General features: G+C 43.2%; 2 long non-coding RNA genes across 2 annotated transcripts; one reads left to right on the forward strand and one right to left on the reverse strand.

The window, feature by feature from the left end:
* Positions 1-1,319: 1,319 nt before the first annotated feature.
* Positions 1,320-10,016, reverse strand: LOC138947389 (uncharacterized). The gene is made up of 6 exons (XR_011449649.1): positions 9,365-10,016; positions 8,710-8,778; positions 7,981-8,074; positions 6,830-7,000; positions 6,277-6,376; positions 1,320-2,746 (listed from the first exon to the last, which is right to left on the reverse strand). It is a non-coding gene; the product is annotated as an uncharacterized lncRNA (long non-coding RNA).
* Positions 10,017-16,879: 6,863 nt separating this feature from the next.
* Positions 16,880-19,892, forward strand: LOC138947391 (uncharacterized). Its single transcript, XR_011449650.1, has 2 exons — positions 16,880-17,044; positions 18,103-19,892. It is a non-coding gene; the product is annotated as an uncharacterized lncRNA (long non-coding RNA).
* The last annotated feature ends 1,316 nt before the right edge of the window (positions 19,893-21,208 follow it).

Genomic DNA, 21,208 nt, shown 5'->3' on the forward strand with positions numbered 1-21,208 from the left:
TTATTACTTCAAGATGCATACACGTGCTGTTGTATCTGTTAGTGCTTGCCGGACACCAGTGCTGATTAAAATGGCTTAGATTGTTACTAATTTGAAACTACAGTATGTCCTTTTACGCGTTGTGGCAACTGAATTTTGTTGGTACCGATGATTTATACAAAGACTTTTATCACAGGTTTCTTCCATATCAAACATTTATACTTACCTTCAAGTTCGAGTTTACCTTTACTTTCACGAGGAGAGTCTGTGTGTGTGTGTGTGTGTGTGTGTGTGTGTGTGTGTGTGTGCGCGTGCGTGTGTGCACGCTTAAATATTCTTGATTTTTGAACATAAGCAGTTTATCTGTCATGGAGTTGTGTGTGTTTTCATGTCTGCGTGTTCTTTTCCCCCTCCTTCCTCCTCTCGGCAGTCCGGCTTCAGTCATTTTATTCCTCCCCTCAAAGCAGACAGCAGCATTGTGTTAATGTTCAGAACTTTGCCAGGTTTTTTGTTTGTTTGTTGTGCTTCTTTAATTTAGGTTTGTTGTTTGTTTAAAACACTCAAACATACGCACACATCCACACGCACACTTTTACTTTTTAAGTTATAATAAGTATTGCATTCAGCCACGGTTTTTTTTCTCAGTTGATATTCTGATTTTTGCCATTTTTTTGTGTAATTTGTTTTTGTTGTGCTTGTTTGATGTAGGTTTGGTGTTGTTTGTCGTTGTTTGTTTAACACACACTCAAACACACACTAACCAGACACACACACACACCACCACCACCACCACCACCACAAGAATAGGTTTACACTCACTTTTTCCTCCACGTTTTAATTTTGGCAATATCATTAACCCAGGATTGCAAAGCAGGGATCATTTGTCAATTTCATAACAACGTACATACAATTTCAGCTGGTCACTTCAATAAAATGTGCATCATCACAGGTTTCTGCTGGAATGACAGTGTCTTATCTGTCAACACAAAATACACACACACAAAATGAGTGTGATGCTGTATGCCTCCTAACAGATCCTAACTTCACCCTCCAAACCTCCCTGCAGATGTATGTTCTGTGCACAAAAATAACCTTTTAAAATATACAAAATGCAGACGACATTTCTACATTTGTAGTTGTGCTGCAGACCTGTTTACCCCCATAAGTGTTTTGGAGTAATGCTCAGCCCCAAAAATAGTAATCCTGGCACAAAAATAGTAATCCTGGTACAAAAATAGTAATCATCCAGCATTCGTCGCCAATTACAACGCACATGACAACTGTGTCTGCGAAACGCAATCATGCACATATATCCATCATTCACAAACAAAACACATCAGTCAGTTTTTGTAGTCATCATAATGTCAAAGAAGATTACATCAAAAGCACATGCATCACTGATTCTTTTTCTTTTGCTCGTAGTAGGCCTTTTTCAGTGTGTCAAGCGCTTCTCTACTGTACTTGCGCTTGCTGAAGGTACTGAACTTGTCAAATTCAGGTGCACGGAGCCCCTGGGGCTTTTAGTCATACCTCGGGCAGCTATCTATTAGAAGAACTACCAAGTTTCATTGACTTGCACCCAAAGAGTCAAGAACTGCGATTTTTTTACGAATCAATTTCGTACTCGGACCCGGCTGGTCTTGACCTATTTTTGGATCTAAATTTAGATCAGGTAGATCACCACATCATGCACAAAAAGACACGTCACTAGCAAACTATGTCAGACATCATCATGAGTTTGTATAAAACAAAATGGAGGCCGGAATCACTCAGTTGAATCGAACTCCGACCAAACACCACGTAATAACTAGGTTAATTTATGCACTCGCGTGAACAAGAAACTGTCGAGCTTCACAGATGTCGTCGTTGGGTAGTTTTACTACCATAGGAGGATTTTTGAACTGTAAATGCACTCAGCTGCAACAAAAACGCAAAACGAAGGCTGTAAGCTGCACTGTGCCTTTAAGTAGCTCAACACAATGATCGCAGCCCAGGGTGCTAACACAGTTTGGAAGGTCAAGGTTTTATAGTATGCTTCACTAACGGGATCTTATAAAAAAAGCTAAAACATTTACCACTGAAGAAAAACCATCTCTGAACAATTCAAAATTGTCACACTACTAGTTTTACATTTTAAGGATCTTGCCTAGTGCACATCTTTTTATTATGAAACATTTGTATTGTAAACAAAAGAAAACACAATGTCTTGTGATCTGTAAATGTTCTTAATACAGGGAACTTTATACATTGTTCAAGTGAAGTACTGTACAGCCTATTTAGCTTGTTCATTTTCTCCCTATAATCTGCTACAATTCAATAAACTGCTGTAAACTTGTGTGCCCTTAAAGTAGATTTATGTCCTTCTGTGTGGGCACCTTCTTCTTCTTCTTCCTCTTCAGTGTTCAGTGTTTGCATTTGGATGTGTGCTCTCTGGCCAAGTCTTGTTGCACAGGGGTACGGGTGGCAAGAAAAGGCCACCCTCTCAGAACGTGTTGCAGAGTCTGTTCTTCCTACCCTAGCCACAGTCGCACGCTGTAGGTGCAAAACCTATCCTTTTGATGTGTACCTTCAGACAGCAGTGTTCTGTGCAAAGGCGAAAGATGGCTGTCTGTTCTGCGTGAGTAAGATGGGGCTATGGTCTTGAATGAGCTGGTAGCTGTCTGTCTTTAAAAAAAAAAAAAATAGACATCAAAGAAGCTGCAGCACCAGCCAAGTGTTGACTGTTTTCTTTATGCGTAACCTGGTCCTGGCAGTAGCTGTTGTCCATCTGTAAACAAGCAAGATCATTATTATAATATATTGATGGTGTATTTGTTTTACCCAAAAGACGATTAAAATAACATTTAATTTTTGTTTTAGTTATGTGGCATACATGCAGTGGAACGATCATATCTTGTGATATCTTCCCTCTGAGAAAAAAACTACTATTCAAAATGTACTTTTACATACTTTTTTGTTAACTTAGGCTTTTGAAGATCCACATCCAATCCTGCCACAATGTAGGCACAATCATAGGCTAAAATTGTCAGGGTTATTTACCATCGAACTGTCCTCAACATTCTATGCTGACACACACACATGCACACACACACTGGCACAGACACATAACTTGACTTCACTTAGGAAGGTTATGTGATGCTTAAATCATTTGTCTTGCCACTAGTTCATCACAAGTAACCACTGTGTTTATTGCTGGTATGTGCTTAAATGGAGGGATAGTCTTATCCCATGGTAAAACATTTTTTTTTTTTAAAAAGCCTGGCAGGTGATGTGAGATGTGAGCCAAACTGTGTTCACGAAAAGCAGCCGGCCTTTAATAACACAAAGCTGCCTCTGTACACAATTCTGCTTTTACACATGCTATCCCTTAACTTGGATTCATACCAAAAATCAAGCCTGGTTTCATAGGAAACAGTCAGAATGTTGATTCAGCATTTAGAATGATAATCTTATTTCATGTACACGCCTTGGCAAATCTGACAATTAAGTAAGCAGAAGTTTTCTTCACGGGACGGATTTGCTCATTTTATTATGTAGCAATGCACTTCACTTGGTCACATACACCCCCCCCCCCCCCCCTCTGTGCACAGTGATAGTTTTAAACAAGGAATTCTGTAAACACAGGGGTGGTCAAATACACCCCCCCCTTCCCTCTGTGCACAGTGATAGTTTTAAACAAGGAATTCTGTAAACACAGGGGTGGTCAAATACACCCCCCCCCTTCCCTCTGTGCACAGTGATAGTTTTAAACAAGGAATTCTGTAAACACAGGGGTGGTCAAATACACCCCACCCCCCCCCCCCCTTCCCTCTGTGCACAGTGATAGTTTTAAACAAGGAATACTGTAAACACAGGGGTGGTCAAATACACCCCCCCCTTCCCTCTGTGCACAGTGATAGTTTCAAACAAGGAATTCTGTAAACACAGGGGTGGTCAAATACACCCCCCCCCCCCTTCCCTCTGTGCACAGTGATAGTTTTAAACAAGGAATTCTGTAAACACAGGGGTGGTCAAATACACCCCCCCCCCCTTTCCCTCTGTGCACAGTGATAGTTTTAAACAAGGAATTCTGTAAACACAGGGGTGGTCAAATACACCCCCCCCCCTTCCCTCTGTGCACAGTGATAGTTTTAAACAAGGAATTCTGCTGTAAACACAGGGGTGGTCAAATCCACCCCCCCCCCCTTCTCTCTGTGCACAGTGATAGTTTTAAACAAGGAATTCTGTAAACACAGGGGTGGTCAAATACACACCCCCCCCCCCCTTCCCTCTGTGAACAGTGATAGTTTTAAACAAGGAATTCTGTAAACACAGGGGTGGTCAAATACACCCCCCCCCCTTCCCTCTGTGCACAGTGATAGTTTTAAACAAGGAATTCTGTAAACACAGGGGTGGTCAAATACACCCCCCCCCTTCTTCCCTCTGTGCACAATGATAGTTTTAAACAAGGAATTCTGTAAACACAGGGGTGGTCAAATACACCCCCCCCTTCTTCCCTCTGTGCACAATGATAGTTTTAAACAAGGAATTCTGTAAACACAGGGGTGGTCAAATACACCCCCCCCTTCTTCCCTCTGTGCACAGTGATAGTTTTAAACAAGGAATTCTGTAAACACAGGGGTGGTCAAATACACCCCCCCCCCCCTTCCCTCTGTGCATAGTGATAGTTTTAAACAAGGAATTCTGTAAACGCAGGGGTGGTCAAATACACCCCCCCCCCTTCCCTCTGTGCACAGTGATAGTTTTAAACAAGGAATTCTGTAAACACAGGGGTGGGACTCTCTTGTGATGAAAAAGGAGGAAATCCCTTTTTTTCCAGGGGGTTCGGGGGCATGTTACCCCGAATTTTGGTTAAATGGTACATTAAAATCTGTGCAATCTGACAAAAAAGACATTCTCCACACTCCCCAACCTCCCCCCCCCCCCCCCTCAAAATTACTATTAGTTATCAGGAGTTTTCAGTCAGCACAATTTAACTCTCAAGCCTCCAGTGTTCTGTTTCATCTCCACGTCACTCCAAATCATTCAGTCAACAAGTCATAGATATTGTAATGAAATGTGACGCGGAAAAATAGATTACTCCAGCAGAATTCGTAAGTTGTGTCCGCGGAAATCCGCGGAAAAGTCCCACCCCTGAAACAGCACTGCATGGTGCCTTTTCCAGAAATAAATTCATCAAAAAATGTCAACTCACAACAGCAAGAGTCAGTGTGTCGATTGTTCATATGTGACAAAGTTGAGGGATGAGCTTATCCTATCTTAAAGCCTGGCCAGAACTGAGACGGTGACGAGAAGTAGTGTGCCTATAATGACACAATGCTTTCTTCGTAACCAATTAGATTCAACATCTCAGATCTGGTCAGGCCTATACAAATGCCATCTCTCAACTTGGTCCATACAAAAATCATGAACCTGGCTTAATTCTGTACAGAGTGGGAATTTGTTTTTCTCTTTTTCGAAATCCAAAATAAGCAAAATCAGGTCTTAAAATCAATCAATCAATATGAGGTTTATATCGCGCGTATTCCGTGGGTACAGTTCTAAGAGCAGGGATTTATTTTATCTTTTTATTTTATGCAATTTATATCGTGCACATATTCAAGGCGCAGGGATTTATTTATGCCGTGTGAGATGGATTTTTTTTTTACACAATACATCACGCATTCACATCGGCCAGAAGATCGCAGCCATTTCAGCGCATATCCTACTTTTCACGGCCTATTATTCCAAGTCACACGGGTATTTTGGTGGACATTTTTATCTATGCCTATACAATTTTGCCAGGAAAGACCCTTTTGTCAATCGTGAGATCTTTAACGTGCACACCCCAATGTAGTGTACATGAAGGGACCTCGGTTTTTCGTCTCATCCGAAAGACTAGCACTTGAACCCACCACCTAGGTTAGGGAAGGTGGGAGAAAATTGCTAACGCCCTGACCCAGGGTCGAACTCGCAACCTCTCGCTTCCGAGCGCAATTGCGTTACCACTCGGCCACCCAGTCCAAGTCCAAATGGAGCAAGTCTTAAAATGGGAGTGAATTTACAGATGTTATGAACAAGAAGTCTGCGAAAACAGGGTCATTAATAGGAAGGAGTCTTAGATTGGGGTGTCTTAAAAGGGGCAGGGGTGGAGGCCACTGTAATGACCATGAAATAATCAAAATAATACTATCAGTCATCTTATTCTCTACCAAATTTCTAGAGGTCAAGACAATGATACAGATTATTTACTTGTGTCACTGTTAGTGTCATTCTATGAATAACAGACCGATAGAAAGAGAGCTCTGTGTCTTGTACCTGGGTTCGTGCTCAGTTGCTTGAAAATTGACTTGTCAGAGGTTCTTCTTCAGCCTTACACCAGCCTACAGCGGTAGCTTCTACTTCACCAAACTTTGTTCTGAAACAAAACAAATAAAACACATCTTCAGGGTCAAGCATATGTATCAAATCATGATCACACAATTAAACCTTCTTCTTTGGTCAGTACTATTGAAGATTTGTGAATTGTTTCTTGTTCACAAAAGCACTAATCAAAAAATTGCTCCAGGGGCTTGCAACGCAGTACAATATATTACCTTACTGGGAGAATGCAAGTTTCCAGTACAAAGGACTTAACATTTCTTACATACTGCTTGACTAAAATCTTTACAAACATTGACTATATTCTATACAAGAAACACTTAACAAGGGTAAAAGGAGAAACAGAATCCGTTAGTCGCCTCTTACGACATGCTGGGGGGCATCGGGTAAATTCTTCCCCCTAACCCGCGGGGGGTTGTACAAGATAATGAAATAGAGTGAATTTTGAAGTGCATTCATAATTAAAGCCCAATCATGTGGTTTAACCTACCTAGTCTTGAAAAGCCTGTCCGAGGAAACAGATCAAGCACCCTTCCGCAGACCTTCCTGACGGAAGAGTCTTGGTTGTAACCGCTCACTTTCTAAAGTAGTCCATAAGCAGTTCCATGTGCCTATGTTATCACTGTAACCAGCTCCTTTGTGTACCTGTGATCTGGATGAGCTGCAACACATAAAACTTTCATATGAACACTATGTCAAGTATACCAGTTAGCATCCATCAAACACTGACTGACTGAGGAGCATCACAAGATCTGTTCTAAGGAGGTAACAACTATTGTCACAAAGTGTTTATGATACAGCTGCAGGCACATGGCACTGAGTGGTCAATTGGTGAGGGGGGGGGGGGGGGGGCAGAAGTTCTGCTCAGTCTTGTCTGCTGATACTACACTTTGTGGTGGTGTAAGGCAGGGAATCACACCCCAACCACTGGCCCCGCCCACCTGGTGTCGAGTGCCTGTGGATACATCAGTCCCAGTCATGGCTGGCCCCCGGTTGACAACTGCCATGTACGTCATGTACGGGTACATTTACTTTGCAGTACAGATTAGTTTTCAATAGCAATGACATCATGGACGCACACCTGCCCAACGCAGACAAGGACAGCAAAATCAGGGACCAAACGTGATAAAGAGTAACTAATCGTCACAAACATCAAAATGCTTTGCATTTCTTGACCAGATAACAATCATTTCTGGGCAATTGAAGATTATTATTCCACCTACAGGCTATCACCCCCATGGCTGTTACTTGTAACACATTTCATTTCTTAAAATATGTTTTGTAAAGTAATACTGTAGTTAATAGATTTCTCTGAAAGGCACATTCCTTCTCATGAAAACAATTTGGCTCACCGTCTAAGATCTGGTCAGGCTTTAAAATGGGATAAGACATGATCTCTTAACTTGTTCACATACCCACAATGAACGGTCTGGTTGCTCTCTGCGCCAAGTGCGATTGTGTTATGAATAAATGCTGTAAAAGCTACAACTGTACTAGCTCATTTAAAAAAAAAAATCACAAAATGTCATTTCACCACAGCAAGCAAACAGTGTGTTTATTTCTGGTATAGAACAGACACACACATACACACACACACACACACATACACCAAAGCAACACAAAAGCCCAAAACATGCCTACCATCTAAATGAGGAATCCAGTTCCAACTGTCTTCTGCCAATATAACACTGCCAGAGACACCATGGTGTAGAAAGTCAGTTTAAAGAGAGACTACCTGAAAGAAAAATGATACAATAATAATAAAACACCCAGTGCAATAGACATACTTGCTCGTTAAAGGCTTACTTTACCATGTAAAAACATTTTGCTTCACAGTCTCAGATCTTGTCAGGCTTTTACTTGGGATAAGATCATCCCTCTACTTGGACGAATAGCAACATAGATCAGCTTGAATGCTCTCTGTGCAGAGTGGTTTTTGTTTGTTTGTTAAAGAATTAGTTTTGTTAACAACACTGGTACCTTTTTGTGAAAATATTTCATCACACATTTTAACTCACCACAGCAAGCAGTCACTGAATATATAATTTTTTGTATGTGGCCAAGATGAGGGATTCCAGAGCATAATATAACATTGATTTCTTCATGCCATCTGATTTGCAGTTGAATTCACAGGGCGAGAAAAATTCTAGACTGTCCTCAACATTCTATGCTGACTGTAAATTGTAATTATATAATACATCCACCCTAGCTAACTGGTACACTAATCACTTGCTCTGGCTTACTTCTTTTTCCAACATAATAAATCTGTTATTTGTACTTTAGCCTTTTGTGGTAAAATATTCTCATTACCACCAGTTGCACTCACAAGCTATTGCACTAGTGTATTTTGGAAATGATCAAAGGACTTACTTGTGTTCTACAACAGCACCATGTCAGTGTTGCGGGAAGAATGAGGCAGGGCTTGGTAATAACTGAGACCTGCAAGTAAACAGAACATATTTAGAATCCCAGCATGTGTTATAATTTGTGTATATTTATATTATAAGGTCTTACATTGCAATAACAAACACACACACACACATGCACACACTCATTCAATGTGCTCTATGTGCTAAGAATAAGAGTGATTGTTTAATGAATTAACGCTGAAGAAGCTACTAGTTGCTTAAACACATTCATAGCAAAATGTCACTTGATCACCACATCAAGCACACTGTATCTTCATTTCTGGTTGTATACATTGTATGCAAGTGGAGGGATGATCTTATTCCATGTAAAATCCTAGCTCAGCTGATCTCTCTCAACTTGGATTCATACCAAAAATCAGGAGCCTGGGTGTTTCTGTTCAGTGGGCATTTCCCTATTTGTTTTATTTGAATGCATTTCTTAAAAAGAACACTTCCTCTGCATAGCCGTCAGGATGTTGGTTCCACCTTTAGGAATGTGTCTTAGTGGACGGACAATCTTATTCCATGTACATGTTCCATTCCTTCGTGCATTATGTGATTCTACTGTATTTTAGTCATAAACAATGACCTTCATTCTAATAAGAAGAGACTATTACCTTTCACCTCGGACGTGTCAACTCATATTTTGCCGCTGAGTCGGTGGACAGTTGCTGGAAACCGAGTCCGTCGTCACACTTCGGGCTTTGGCAACTAAGTTCACTTTGCGGGTCTTTCCCCTTGTAACACCATACTTGTTCGATCACAGTTTCTTTGTTCATCGGCCGAAGCAGGCCCCTCCTTCGCTCCCGTCTCGGCCACAGTTTCCTCAGTGCAGTCGCTGAGTCGGGCATGAGAGCCCGCCCTTGAACGCACTCTCCCCTGTACCGCATAGTTTTAAACCTCCCCACCTTTTTAATCTCCCTGTTTGCCGGAGCTAACCACTATCGGTAACAGTGACTCAACCGCAGGACTCTGAGACGTTCGCAAGAACCCAGTCCTCTTCGGAAGAAGATGATGATCAAAGATGCATTGCCGACGCCGGCCATGTTGAATTAGTGAAAACCGAAACGTGGAAGCGAAACTAACTTATCTTCGGGAATCAATTAGGAAAACTATATGTGTAGTAGGTAGAAAAATGGCATTTAATGAGACAGATAAAACTCGGATCAAATGAGAAAGAAAGAACTATCCAAACTTGCAAGCACAGCCGCGGTAGTCCTAAGTACGTACTGAAGTTCCCGATCCATGTTTTAGTCTAACCAGCGCTGTCTCTAGATGCGCAACAGGATAAGAGATACCCTGAGGTTATAAGTGATACTCCCACATACGTTGCACAAGCATAGTTTAACGTTACCTTATGTACGGTCCAACCGGTGTGCAATGGGTGGTGAGAGAGAGAGAGAGACAGAGAGAGATGGCGAAAGAGAGAGAGAGAGAGAGAGAGAGAGAGAGAGAGAGAGGGGGGGGGGGGGGACGAGGAAATTACAGAACGGGTGTTTGTATGTGTGTGTTTGTTTTTTGTATCCCTGTCGGTTTGTCTGACTCAGTCTCTGTCTGTTTGAAGCTTAAACCCATCAGCAACCAGTAAGGGTGGAGTTCGCTGTTAGACACAAGGTACTTGGCTTTCTTGCTCAATGTTGGGCCTTTACGATGCAATCACGGTATACCAATAAAACACATAAGCACAAAACAAATAACAACATTAAAAAAAAAACATTCTCATGTAATCCGCAACACAGGTTAGGTTTTTGTACTGCTAAAATCAAGGGCAACATTTTAACTCTTTTTACATTTAGTCAAGTTTTGACTAAATGTTTTAACATAGAGGGGGAATCGAGACGAGAGTCGTGGTGTATGTGTGTGTGTGTGTGTATGTGTGCGTGTCTGTGCGTGTGTGTGTGTGTAGAGCGATTCAGACCAAACTACTGGACCGATCTTTATGAAATTTTACATGAGAGTTCCTGGAAATGATATCCCCGGAATTGTTTTTCATTTTTTCGATAAATGTCTTTGATGACGTCATATCCGGCTTTTTGTAAAAGTTGAGGCGGCACTGTCACACCCTCATTTTTCAATCAAATTGATTGAAAATTTGGCAAAGCAATTTTCGACGAAAGCCGGACTTCGGTATTGCATTTCAGTTTGGTGGCTTAAAAATTAATAAATGACTTTGGTCATTAAAAATCTGAAAATTGTAAAAAAAATATTTTTTTTATAAAACGGTCCAAATTTACGTTTATCTTATTCTTCATCATTTTCTGATTCCAAAAACATATAAATATGTTATATTTGGATTAAAAACAAGCTCTGAAAATTAAAAATATAAAAATTATGATTAAAATCAAATTTCTGAAATCGTTTCAAAAACTATTTCATCTTATTCCTTGTCGGCTGGGACAGGCTGATCTTTCTTAACCCAGTGTGGGATTTTCAGTGGGGCGACCACCCCCAACCCAGCGCGTCCCCGGGTGGCGGATAGGGGAACGGTCTTCAGATATGGAGATCAGCCGCTTGCGGCCGCGGACCAAACTGGCTCCGGGTGGGATCCCGGAAAATCCTCCCCCCTGTGCTCTCAGGGTAGGACGTACGGGCCATGAGCTAAGGGTGAGGTAACCCCGACAGAAAACCCCGAATGCTGAAGACGGAGGACCCGGGCCGCACGGCGCATTCTAACAAACCACGGGTACACGCACTTACGCAAATGATGACACAATCAACCAGCACAGATGGAAATGGCGCTCGCCCATTGAGGACCCCCCAGGGTGGAGCAGCGTCGGGTCCCATGCCTCAAAGGGACCCAGCCCCAACTACTGGAGGTCCCTCCCGTCCGTCTTGTCACGCCAGGGGACGCGGGAGGAAAGTGACTGGCACCACCACAACCAGGAAGAAACCCAGTCAGCAGCGACCTTTTCAGGTCATGCACTGGAACGCAGAAAGTATCCTGAACAAGAAGACAGAGTTGGAGCATATCCTGCATGAGAAGAACATCAACATCTGCTGTATTCAGGAGACGCACCTGACACCCCAAAAGTCCTTCAAAGTGAGAGGCTACCAATGCTTTAGGTCCGACAGAACAGACCGAAGCAAAGGAGGAATCCTGACCCTCATCAGGAACAACATCAATGCCTGTTTGATAGAAACGCACATGGAGGACTCCGAATATCAGGTGATTCGAATCCAGACGAAGACATCAGAATTCCATCTTGTCAACTTCTACTGCCCCAATGATAGACACCTCGCCCTTGACACGATCCCCGCAAAGGCCTCCAACTTCATCGTGGTGGGTGACTTCAACAGTCATTCACAGAGTTGGGGATATGACCACCTGGATCGGAGAGGAGAAGAGGTGGAGAACTGGCAGGACGACAAAGGTCTCATCCTTTTGAACAGTCCCTTTGACTGCCCTACATTCTACTCCAGAAGATGGCACACTACATCAACTCCTGACCTAGCCTTCTGCACGGAAGACATGCACCAGCTAACCAGCAGAGAGGTCGGAGAACAGCTAGGTGGAAGTGACCATCGGCCAGTCTTTTTGACCCTGGGCATGGAGTCCTGCACTGAAGCTTCCTTCCCATGGTGGAACTACAAAAGAGCGAACTGGTTCCTCTTTAGACACCGCACCAGCGAACTCACCAAAGACATCAGAGTCGAGGGTCGAGACATCAACATGGTGGCGAAGGACTTCAACATGAGCATCCTCAGAGCAGCGCGTGAGTCCATTCCCAGGGGTGCCAGGAGAGACTATAAACCCTACTGGAGCAATGAATTGCAGGAACTGGATGATGATCTGGCAGACGCCAGAAGGGAAGCAGAAGTCAACCCGTCACAAAACAACAACATCCGCCTCCAGGAAGCCAAAGCCAAATTTCTCAAAAAGAAGCTACAGGCAAGACGGAGAAGCTGGCAAGAGAAAACAAGCTCTCTGAACCTTGAGAAGGATGGCAGAAAGCTCTGGAGGCTCACCAAGCAGTTGAATGATGAGAACACCAGCAGAGGAAAGATCACATTAGAAGAGAACGGGAAGGTGCTAATTGGAAAGCATGCTGCCAACCAATTTGCTGAAAGCTATGCAGCTGAGAGCAACCTCCATGTTAGCCCCGAGAAACAGAGAGAAGCAAGAAGAGAGAAAAGAGAGAGACCTGCCAGACAGTCGACAGTGGACGCCATGAGTCAACCACTCACACTCCACGAGCTGCACTCAGCTCTGAAAAAGTCAAAGGCGAAGAAATCCCCTGGCCCAGACAGCATCACCAACGAGATGCTAACCCACCTTGGTAGTGCAGCAGAGAACAAGCTACTCGAGGTCTTCAACAGCAGCTGGCAAGAAGGATCGCTACCACAACTCTGGCGAGAAGCAATCATGATCCCCATCTTAAAAAAAGGGAAGGATCCAAAGAAGGCCACCAGCTATCGCCCAATCAGCCTCACCAGCTGTGTTGTGAAGACCCTGGAGAGAATTGTGAACGAGCGCCTCAGGTGGTACCTGGAATCCAGGAACCTCCTCGCCCCTGAACAAGCTGGATTCCGACAGTTCCGCAGCACTGAAGATCAGGTCACTTACCTGGCGCAAGAAGTTGAAGATGCCTTTCAGGAACAGAAGCTTGTCTTCGTCACCTGGATAGATCTTCAGAAGGCCTTTGACAAGGTCTGGAAAGATGGACTCCTTGTAAAACTGCTGAGGAAAGGCGTGTCCAGCAACATGTACCAGTGGATTTGCTCTTACCTCTATAACCGCAGGGCAAGAGTTAACGTCGACCAGACCAAAAGCAAGAAGTTCCTCCTTCGTCATGGCGTCCCTCAGGGCGGAGTCCTCTCCCCCACACTCTTCCTTCTCTTCATCGACGATCTGGTGTCTGAGATGCCCAAGGGGATCAAAGCTGCTCTCTACGCAGACGACCTTGTGATCTGGTGCAAGGAGGAGCACGCAAGTACTGCCACCTACAGAATGCAGCAAGCGGCAGATAGGCTGAACGCATGGGCAGAAGATTGGTGCGTCTCCATCAACAAGGAGAAATCCTCCACCACCCTATTCACACTGTCGCCAAAGCAGAAAGCCGGAACCATTAGGCTTGGTGGAACTCCTCTGAGAGAGGATGAAGAAGCAACGTACCTTGGTGTCACCTTTGATAGACGGCAGACCTGGAAACCACACATTGCACAGGCAGAGACGAAGGCCCGGCGCAAGCTAGCCATACTCAGGAAGCTGGCAGGTACCACCTGGGGAGCGAACGAGAAGATACTGAAGACAGTATACCAGGGAACAATCAGACCCCACCTCGAGTACGGCTCCACAGCGTGGTCAACCTCAGCCAAGACAAACCTGCAGACCCTTGACCGTGTGCAAAACCAGGCCCTCCGACTCATCACCGGTGCAATGAAATCCACGCCCATCAAGGAAATGGAGAAGCTTACCACCATCCAACCCCTCTGTCAGAGAAGAGAAGCCAAGACTATGGTACAGGCCGAGAAGCTCAAGTGCCTACCCGACCACCCCATGAAGCACAGACTGAGCAACCTCACCAAGAACCGGCTTAAACGGAGCAGTTTTGTACACGAGAGCAAGAGACTTTCTCGACAGTACAGGGAAGTCCTTCCACAGAACACTCTACCTCTGACTCAAGAAGAAGAGGAAACCCCCAAGGCAACAGAGAAACCAGGCATCCAGATCTGCACCAGTGTTCCACATGTTACCTCAGGAGAAGATCAGAATGACACAGCTCGACAGGCACTCACCTTAGCCCTGATCGACGAACAGTACCCAAAAGAGGCGTGGATCCATGTATACACCGATGGATCAGCAACTAACGCCGTGCTCAATGGAGGTGCAGGCATTCTCATCCAGTTCCCTGGGGGACATACAGCTACATTCAGCGTTGCCACTGGCAAACACTGCACAAACTATAAAGCAGAAGCAGAAGCTCTCATGCAGGCCGCCTCCTTCGTTCAGGACTCCGCAGACCCTTGCTACCAAGTTGTCTTCCTCTCAGACGCCCTTTCAGTCCTTCAGGCCCTAGAGAACGACAAACTCCCACAGCTGGCCAAAGCATTACAGATGGTCAGACAAACCAGAAGAGTTGTCCTCCAGTGGATACCAGCACACTGTGGGATACCAGGAAATGAAAGGGCAGATGAGCTGGCAAAAGAAGGAGCCGTGGAAGACCAACCTGAAAACAGTGTCAGCTTTAGTGAGCAGAAGACAATCATCCAGGCATTGATGAGGCCAAGGACAAACAGAGATGACTACCACACAATGTCCAGAGAGCAGCAAGTCAACCTCATCAGGCTGCGTACTGGCCACAACAGGCTCAATGCTCACATGAACCGAAAGTTCAAGCTGGCGCCATCACCAACCTGCGCCTGCGGTCAAGAGGACCAAACAGCGGAACACATCTTACAGCGATGTCCCTTACTAGATGAGGAACGAAAAGAAGTGTGGCCGTTACCAACTCCCTTGCAGACCAAACTATACGGCAGTCGACAGGAGTTGGAGTATGGAACGCCAAAAGGCCCACAGTATCGAGACTGAGTCTCGATACTGGGAGTATCGAGACTTAAAGTCTCGATACTCCGAGTATCGAGACTCGTTCATTTCATTGGTCTTCCCTCGATACTGCGAGTATCGAGTATGGAAATGAACCAATCCGTGGTATCGAGTATGGTTGCTATGCCGCCCTAGTTCAGTATCGAGTGTCTACAAAACGATTGGTTAAATTCTGATCTCGAGTGTGAACAGCACCCTGGTGCGCCAAAAGGCCCACAGTATGGAGACTGAGTATCGATACTCAAAGTCTCGATACTCAAAGTCTCGATACTCCGAGTATCGAGACTCGTTCATTTCATTGGTCTTCCCTCGATACTGCGAGTATCGAGACTTTGAGTATCGATACTCTGTAATTTCATTGGTCGGACTCGAATTTCAAGAGTATCGCTACTGCGCATCTCGATACTGGTTGCTATGCCAATCGATCTGATCAAGAACGTAACAAGACAAGCGATTGGTTCAGTACTTGAACTCCAAAAGGAACTGGTAAATTAAAAAGTGAAACCAATTTTTCTGCTTTTATTGCCTTCAGTGGAATAAGGTTAGTTCATGCTTTGCCGGCAAGCGGTTATTTCTTTTATTTCCTGTGTGTGTTTGCGTGCGCGACAGATCATCGAGTATTTTCTATGGCATCAGTATTACAAAAATGAAATTGACGTTCATCGGCGCTTCAGTCAGTTTCTTTCATCGGCATGGCCCCTGATGTCATGTTTAAAGAGATCGAACCTGAACTTGATTATTGTATTGAGTGAAAATGCAACCAGAAGTATTCAACTGGTAGGTAAAATACGATGTTCCATAATGACTAACATAAGCTTACCCTTCTCTTCTCCCAATGCCACCCAGCCAGGTCAAGTTGTTGCATTGTTGATCTGTTCGGTATTTTAAAGCCAAGTTGTATTCCAACACTCACTCGATCTACCTCTTCTGTATTTTGGGGGGTATTCATCGTGCTCCTTCGGGTACTATATAGGAGATATTTCTTTAGCCTATAAGTCTCATGCTTTTGGTATTAGATCTAATCAGCATTTTCAAAATCTTCAAGCCACAAACAATTTTCCTCCTGTTGATACACTTGTTTAGATTTTTTCATTTTAAATTCCGATCTGGATTGCTTGTTTTCGAAGATGACAACTGTTGGACGTCAGCCAGGCTTCTGACAAAATTAACTCTAGACTCACGTACTGCTTCCCTGACAATTTCAAGGGGCACAATGATTTGAGGTAGAAAAGATCGAATGTCAAGGTCATATATGTCGATTTATTCGAACACGCTGAGCTAGATTACGTCCCTTGAATGAAAAAAAAGATTTTGCGACGAAGCGCTTACCTAAGTCAAAATACATTTGTTCACCACAAATTAGATAAATGAGTGGAATACATGGTCCAAAGTTCGATTGGCAGTACTTTGGCGGGTAAGGGGATAGTCAGTATGGAGTTTATGCGACAATGTTCAACTAAAATGTATAAATTTGTTTTTGTAGCCCCACTCCAACAAAGAAGCAAAATAGTGTTTGCAAATCTGTGTGTGTGTGTGTGTGTGTGTGTGTGTGTGTGTGTGTGTGTGTGTGTGTGTGTGTGTGCGTGTATGCACGCGTGTTTGTGAGTGTCTTAGGGTTGTTGTGGTTAGCTTAGCTTCTTTGGTTGATCGATCGGTACTTTGTGCTCCGATTTATTCTTCAGGAAAATGAGTTTTCAACTGTCCAGCACACCAGTGATATCTGGAAGGATGCGAGCGACATTGTTAAAAAAAGGTCAGTCGTAACTCATACAGTTGGGCCCTTCTGAGTTGTTTCACCAATCCATGTGAAGTAATCTTTATTTTCCAAATCAAAGAACATGTACATGAATTTACAACGATAAGTCCATTATTGTATGCCAGCTAATCATAAATGGGTATTTGAAATACGACTCACATATTTGTTAGATTCAGCTGTATATTTTCAAAACTCTATGAACAACAATAAAAGACAGATGAAGTCTGGCAGGAATGTCAAAAGTTAAAAACTAATGTTCAACAGTGCCTCAACTGTAACCATGCGTGCGCCTGGGCACGGACCAGACATAATCATGTTCTGTACTAGTGCCAGTCATGCAACACTGCAGCAAGACTGGTTCTGTGCAGAATTAAAGTCGTAATCCCACCCCTCCTGTTTAATACTTGCTTCTTGGTATTTTACTTTTTATTGTACACTTATTATTTTGGGTGGTTGTAAGCTTTGAACGTTTACGTTTTATGATGGATTGAATTTGATGAATAAACATTTGGTGCTGGTAGGTCTGTTTGGTTGTTAATCGCGTGCTTGTGTTCGAAATGTTGTGTCCAATGCAGCGCTACGAGACCACAGTCTGGTGGGGAACAGGGCTAGAGAACATTTTTAGTATCACTTTTACAAGGCTGCTAACAGAATAATACTGAGTGTCTCTTGCATGACACCCAAAAAACAAAACAAAAAAGCATACCAACTAACATGTATAGCAGACTGGCACAAATCATCAGATGACCTTTTTGGGGGCGTTGGTTCAGGTAATAAAAGAATTATTTATTTAAGTAAGTGAATTAAATGTATTTAACGCATTGCCATAGAAACTGATTTTACAAACACAATGCAGACACACACAGAGACAACCAGGCAAACAAATATTAGGTTTATTCCATGACATTTTTGTTAAAGACTACACATACAAATTATACATTTGCCCACCATCTCACTAAACAGATACATGTAAAAATAGGTACACATTAAAAAAATAATACTAAGTCATGTGAATCATGATAGTTCAATGATAATAAATGTGAATATTTGCCCAGATTTGCTCAAGAGGTGTGCAACCTGACCATGGAGAGTGCAGCCATGGAGAACTGATGGCAGAACAGCTGAAACCTTCGCTGAAGTATACCAATCCTGCCCTACATGTTCCTTATGCTACCTTGCTGAACACATTGATTTTTGGGTAAACACACACAAAAATTGAGAGTCCATGAGTGATAATCTGCAGTCTGAAATGATTCGCTTTGCTTTTTTATCAGACGCGTATCATTGTGATGGTTTAATATATCTATATATATATACGACTTGTGTCTGTCTGTGTGTTTGTGTATCTGTGTGTTTGTGTATTTGTGTATTCGCCATGCACGCCCAAAGTTCTCGATGGATCTGCTTCAAATTTGGTGGGCTTATTCAGAGAGACCCCGGACACAACCTCATCGATGAGATATTTCAACACGTGCTCTCAGCGCGCAGCGCTGAACCGATTTTGGTTCCACCTCAGCTATTTTGGTTCCACCTCAGCTACCCGGGCCCCCATACCGACACACCATAGCCGCTACACCACATCACAACGCCAAAGTTCTCGGTGGATCTTTTTCAAATTTGGACACCGTATTCAGCTACACCCCGGACACAATATCATCGATGAGATATTTCAACACGTGCTCTCAGCGCGCAGCGCTGAACAGATTTTTGTTTTTGTGTTCATTTCACCATTATAAGTAACTCTTCCTTATCTTCTCCAGTGTTTGGCGTTTATCTCCCTTCCTTCGTGTGGCTTTCCCGTTCAGTTGTAAGTTACTACACTGCGCTGTCCACTGCGCTGAGCGTCTTCGCATATTCCCGGCGTTCTGTTACTGTTACTATTTTTAGAAGGTCAACGCAATGTACAGAACGTAAATTGGACCCGTAAATTATCCTCACTGTAAAAGTGCAAAGGTCGAATCAATTTATAGCCACGCGAAAAATACACTGTCATCTATCTCTCTATAGATACGGCTTCTCTGTGTTTTTGTGTGTGTGTGTGTGAGTGTGTGTGTCTCTATGTAAGCAACACCTGTGCATTGTTCAGTTCTGTTTGTGATGTGGTCTGGCGGCTTTTGTGTAATTTTATGTGAAACACTCAAGTCCTTAATGGCTCAAAACCGTAGGACTTTTAATATTAATTTTAACGTAATTTTATGTACTGGCCTTCCTTTGAGAAGCCATAACTTGCTCAGTCCTGTTTGAGTGGAGTTCGCCTCCAAAGGTGATTAACACGGTTACATTCGTCGACAAGGATGGGACTCGATATGGTCAGGAATGGCATTTTAGCCACTGAATCATTTTCGTGCTGTTCCCATTCCACGAATCTGGGAGGGACCTAAGCTTGGCGGGTCCATTGTTCGGACCCGGCGAAGCCGGCGTACGGCTCTAAGTACTTCTTTCCGGCGAAGCCGGCTACCCGGCGAAGCGGGTATTCATTCTAGTATGATATATATAAGATATATTTCAGCGAACAAAACATAAACTGAAACAGTAAGTTCAGACTTGATCCAAACACACATTTTCCTCAACAATAGTCCAATGCAAATATGTTGTGGATGTGTCCTTAAATCATTTATAGAATCAAAGAGACACAGGAATTGCTTGCTCGAATGGTTGAAACTGTAAATTTAGACAAATAAAGAGTCTGATCAAAAATACTGTGTGGAAATGTTTAGGTAATTCTGTTATGGTCATATATGTAACACTAATCAGTTGATCAATTTGCAGACGATTTGTCTTCAGTCAATGGTAAGTAGCAAAGGGCTTTATGTTGCCTGAATGGCGGGGTAAAAATAGTCATACAGGTAAAAACCCACTCGTGCTAAAAACATGAGAGAACGTGGGAGTCTAAGCCCAAGAACGAAGAAGAAGAAGAAGAAAAAGAGTGTCTGGGGGTTGATTATAAGTTGGGGTTGATTCTTGCAGCAGGTTCTTTAGCTGCAATATCCCCCATATAATCAAGAGGGTATAAATAAGATATTCTATGGATATGGAAATGGATATGTAAAACCTATGGAAACCATTGGTACAAAACGAACACAGTTAAAAATTATATGAGACTGTATAATTATGTCTACTGGCAGGAACAGCAGCTTGTCCCTGTGAATTTTAATTTTTCTCTACTGAGACTGTTCCCAAGATATATTCTTGCCTTATTGGCTTTGAGAGCTAGCAGGTTGTAGATAGCACCCTCAAATTAATTCTCCGAGTGATTGTTTGAAGTTGCGCCCCCGGCCCCTTGAAAGTGGAACAAATCAAAAAGCTGTATTCATACACAGCTTGGTGGCCCTGAGATTAGACAAATTAGGAAATCACATTCTCAAATTTTGATTGCCCACATTTTTTGTGAGGAAAGGGTAAAGGGTCAACCACTAAATCAATGACAATGTCTGTATAACCCTCAGTACTATAAAGGTAAAAGGTCAACCACCAAATATATGTCTTTAGCCCTCAGAACAAATGAAGCCCAGGCATAGTATTGATCTATGACTTCGAAACACAAACCATCTGCAGTGTGATCAAATAACCATTTCATCTTCTTCTTCTTCGTTCATGGACAGAAACTCCCATGTTCACTCATGCTTTTGCACAAGTGGGTTTTTACATGTACGACCGTTTTGACCCCACCATTCAGGCAGCCATTTGCCGCTTTTGGGGGAGGCATGCTGGTTATTTTCATGTTTCTATAACCCACCAAACTCTAATATGGATTACAGGATTTTTTCCATGCGCACTTGTTCTTGTGCTTGTTGTTTTGGATGGACACACACAGGGGAATAAGGCACAAGCAGGTCTGCACATAAGTTGACCTGGGAGATAAAAACAAAAATCTCCAGCCTCCACCCACCAGGAGCGGGAGCTTGGATTCGTAACTGTGACCTTCCGTATAGGACTATATAGGAGGCCGATGGCTTATCCACTAGGCCACTGCGCTCGTCAATTAACCATTTAATATAAATCATTTAAATCAATGTAAATACAACACTGAGACTTTGACAGACACCTACTTCTGACCAAATGTACACAGTTTTGACCAATCCAATAATGGATCAAGCATGCTCTTCCTGTGCGTAACTTGGTTCAAAAAGAACATGTATCCACAAACATTTATGTTTCACT

This window comes from Littorina saxatilis, linkage group LG14 (assembly GCF_037325665.1).
Source record: "Littorina saxatilis isolate snail1 linkage group LG14, US_GU_Lsax_2.0, whole genome shotgun sequence".
NCBI lineage: Eukaryota > Metazoa > Mollusca > Gastropoda > Littorinimorpha > Littorinidae > Littorina > Littorina saxatilis.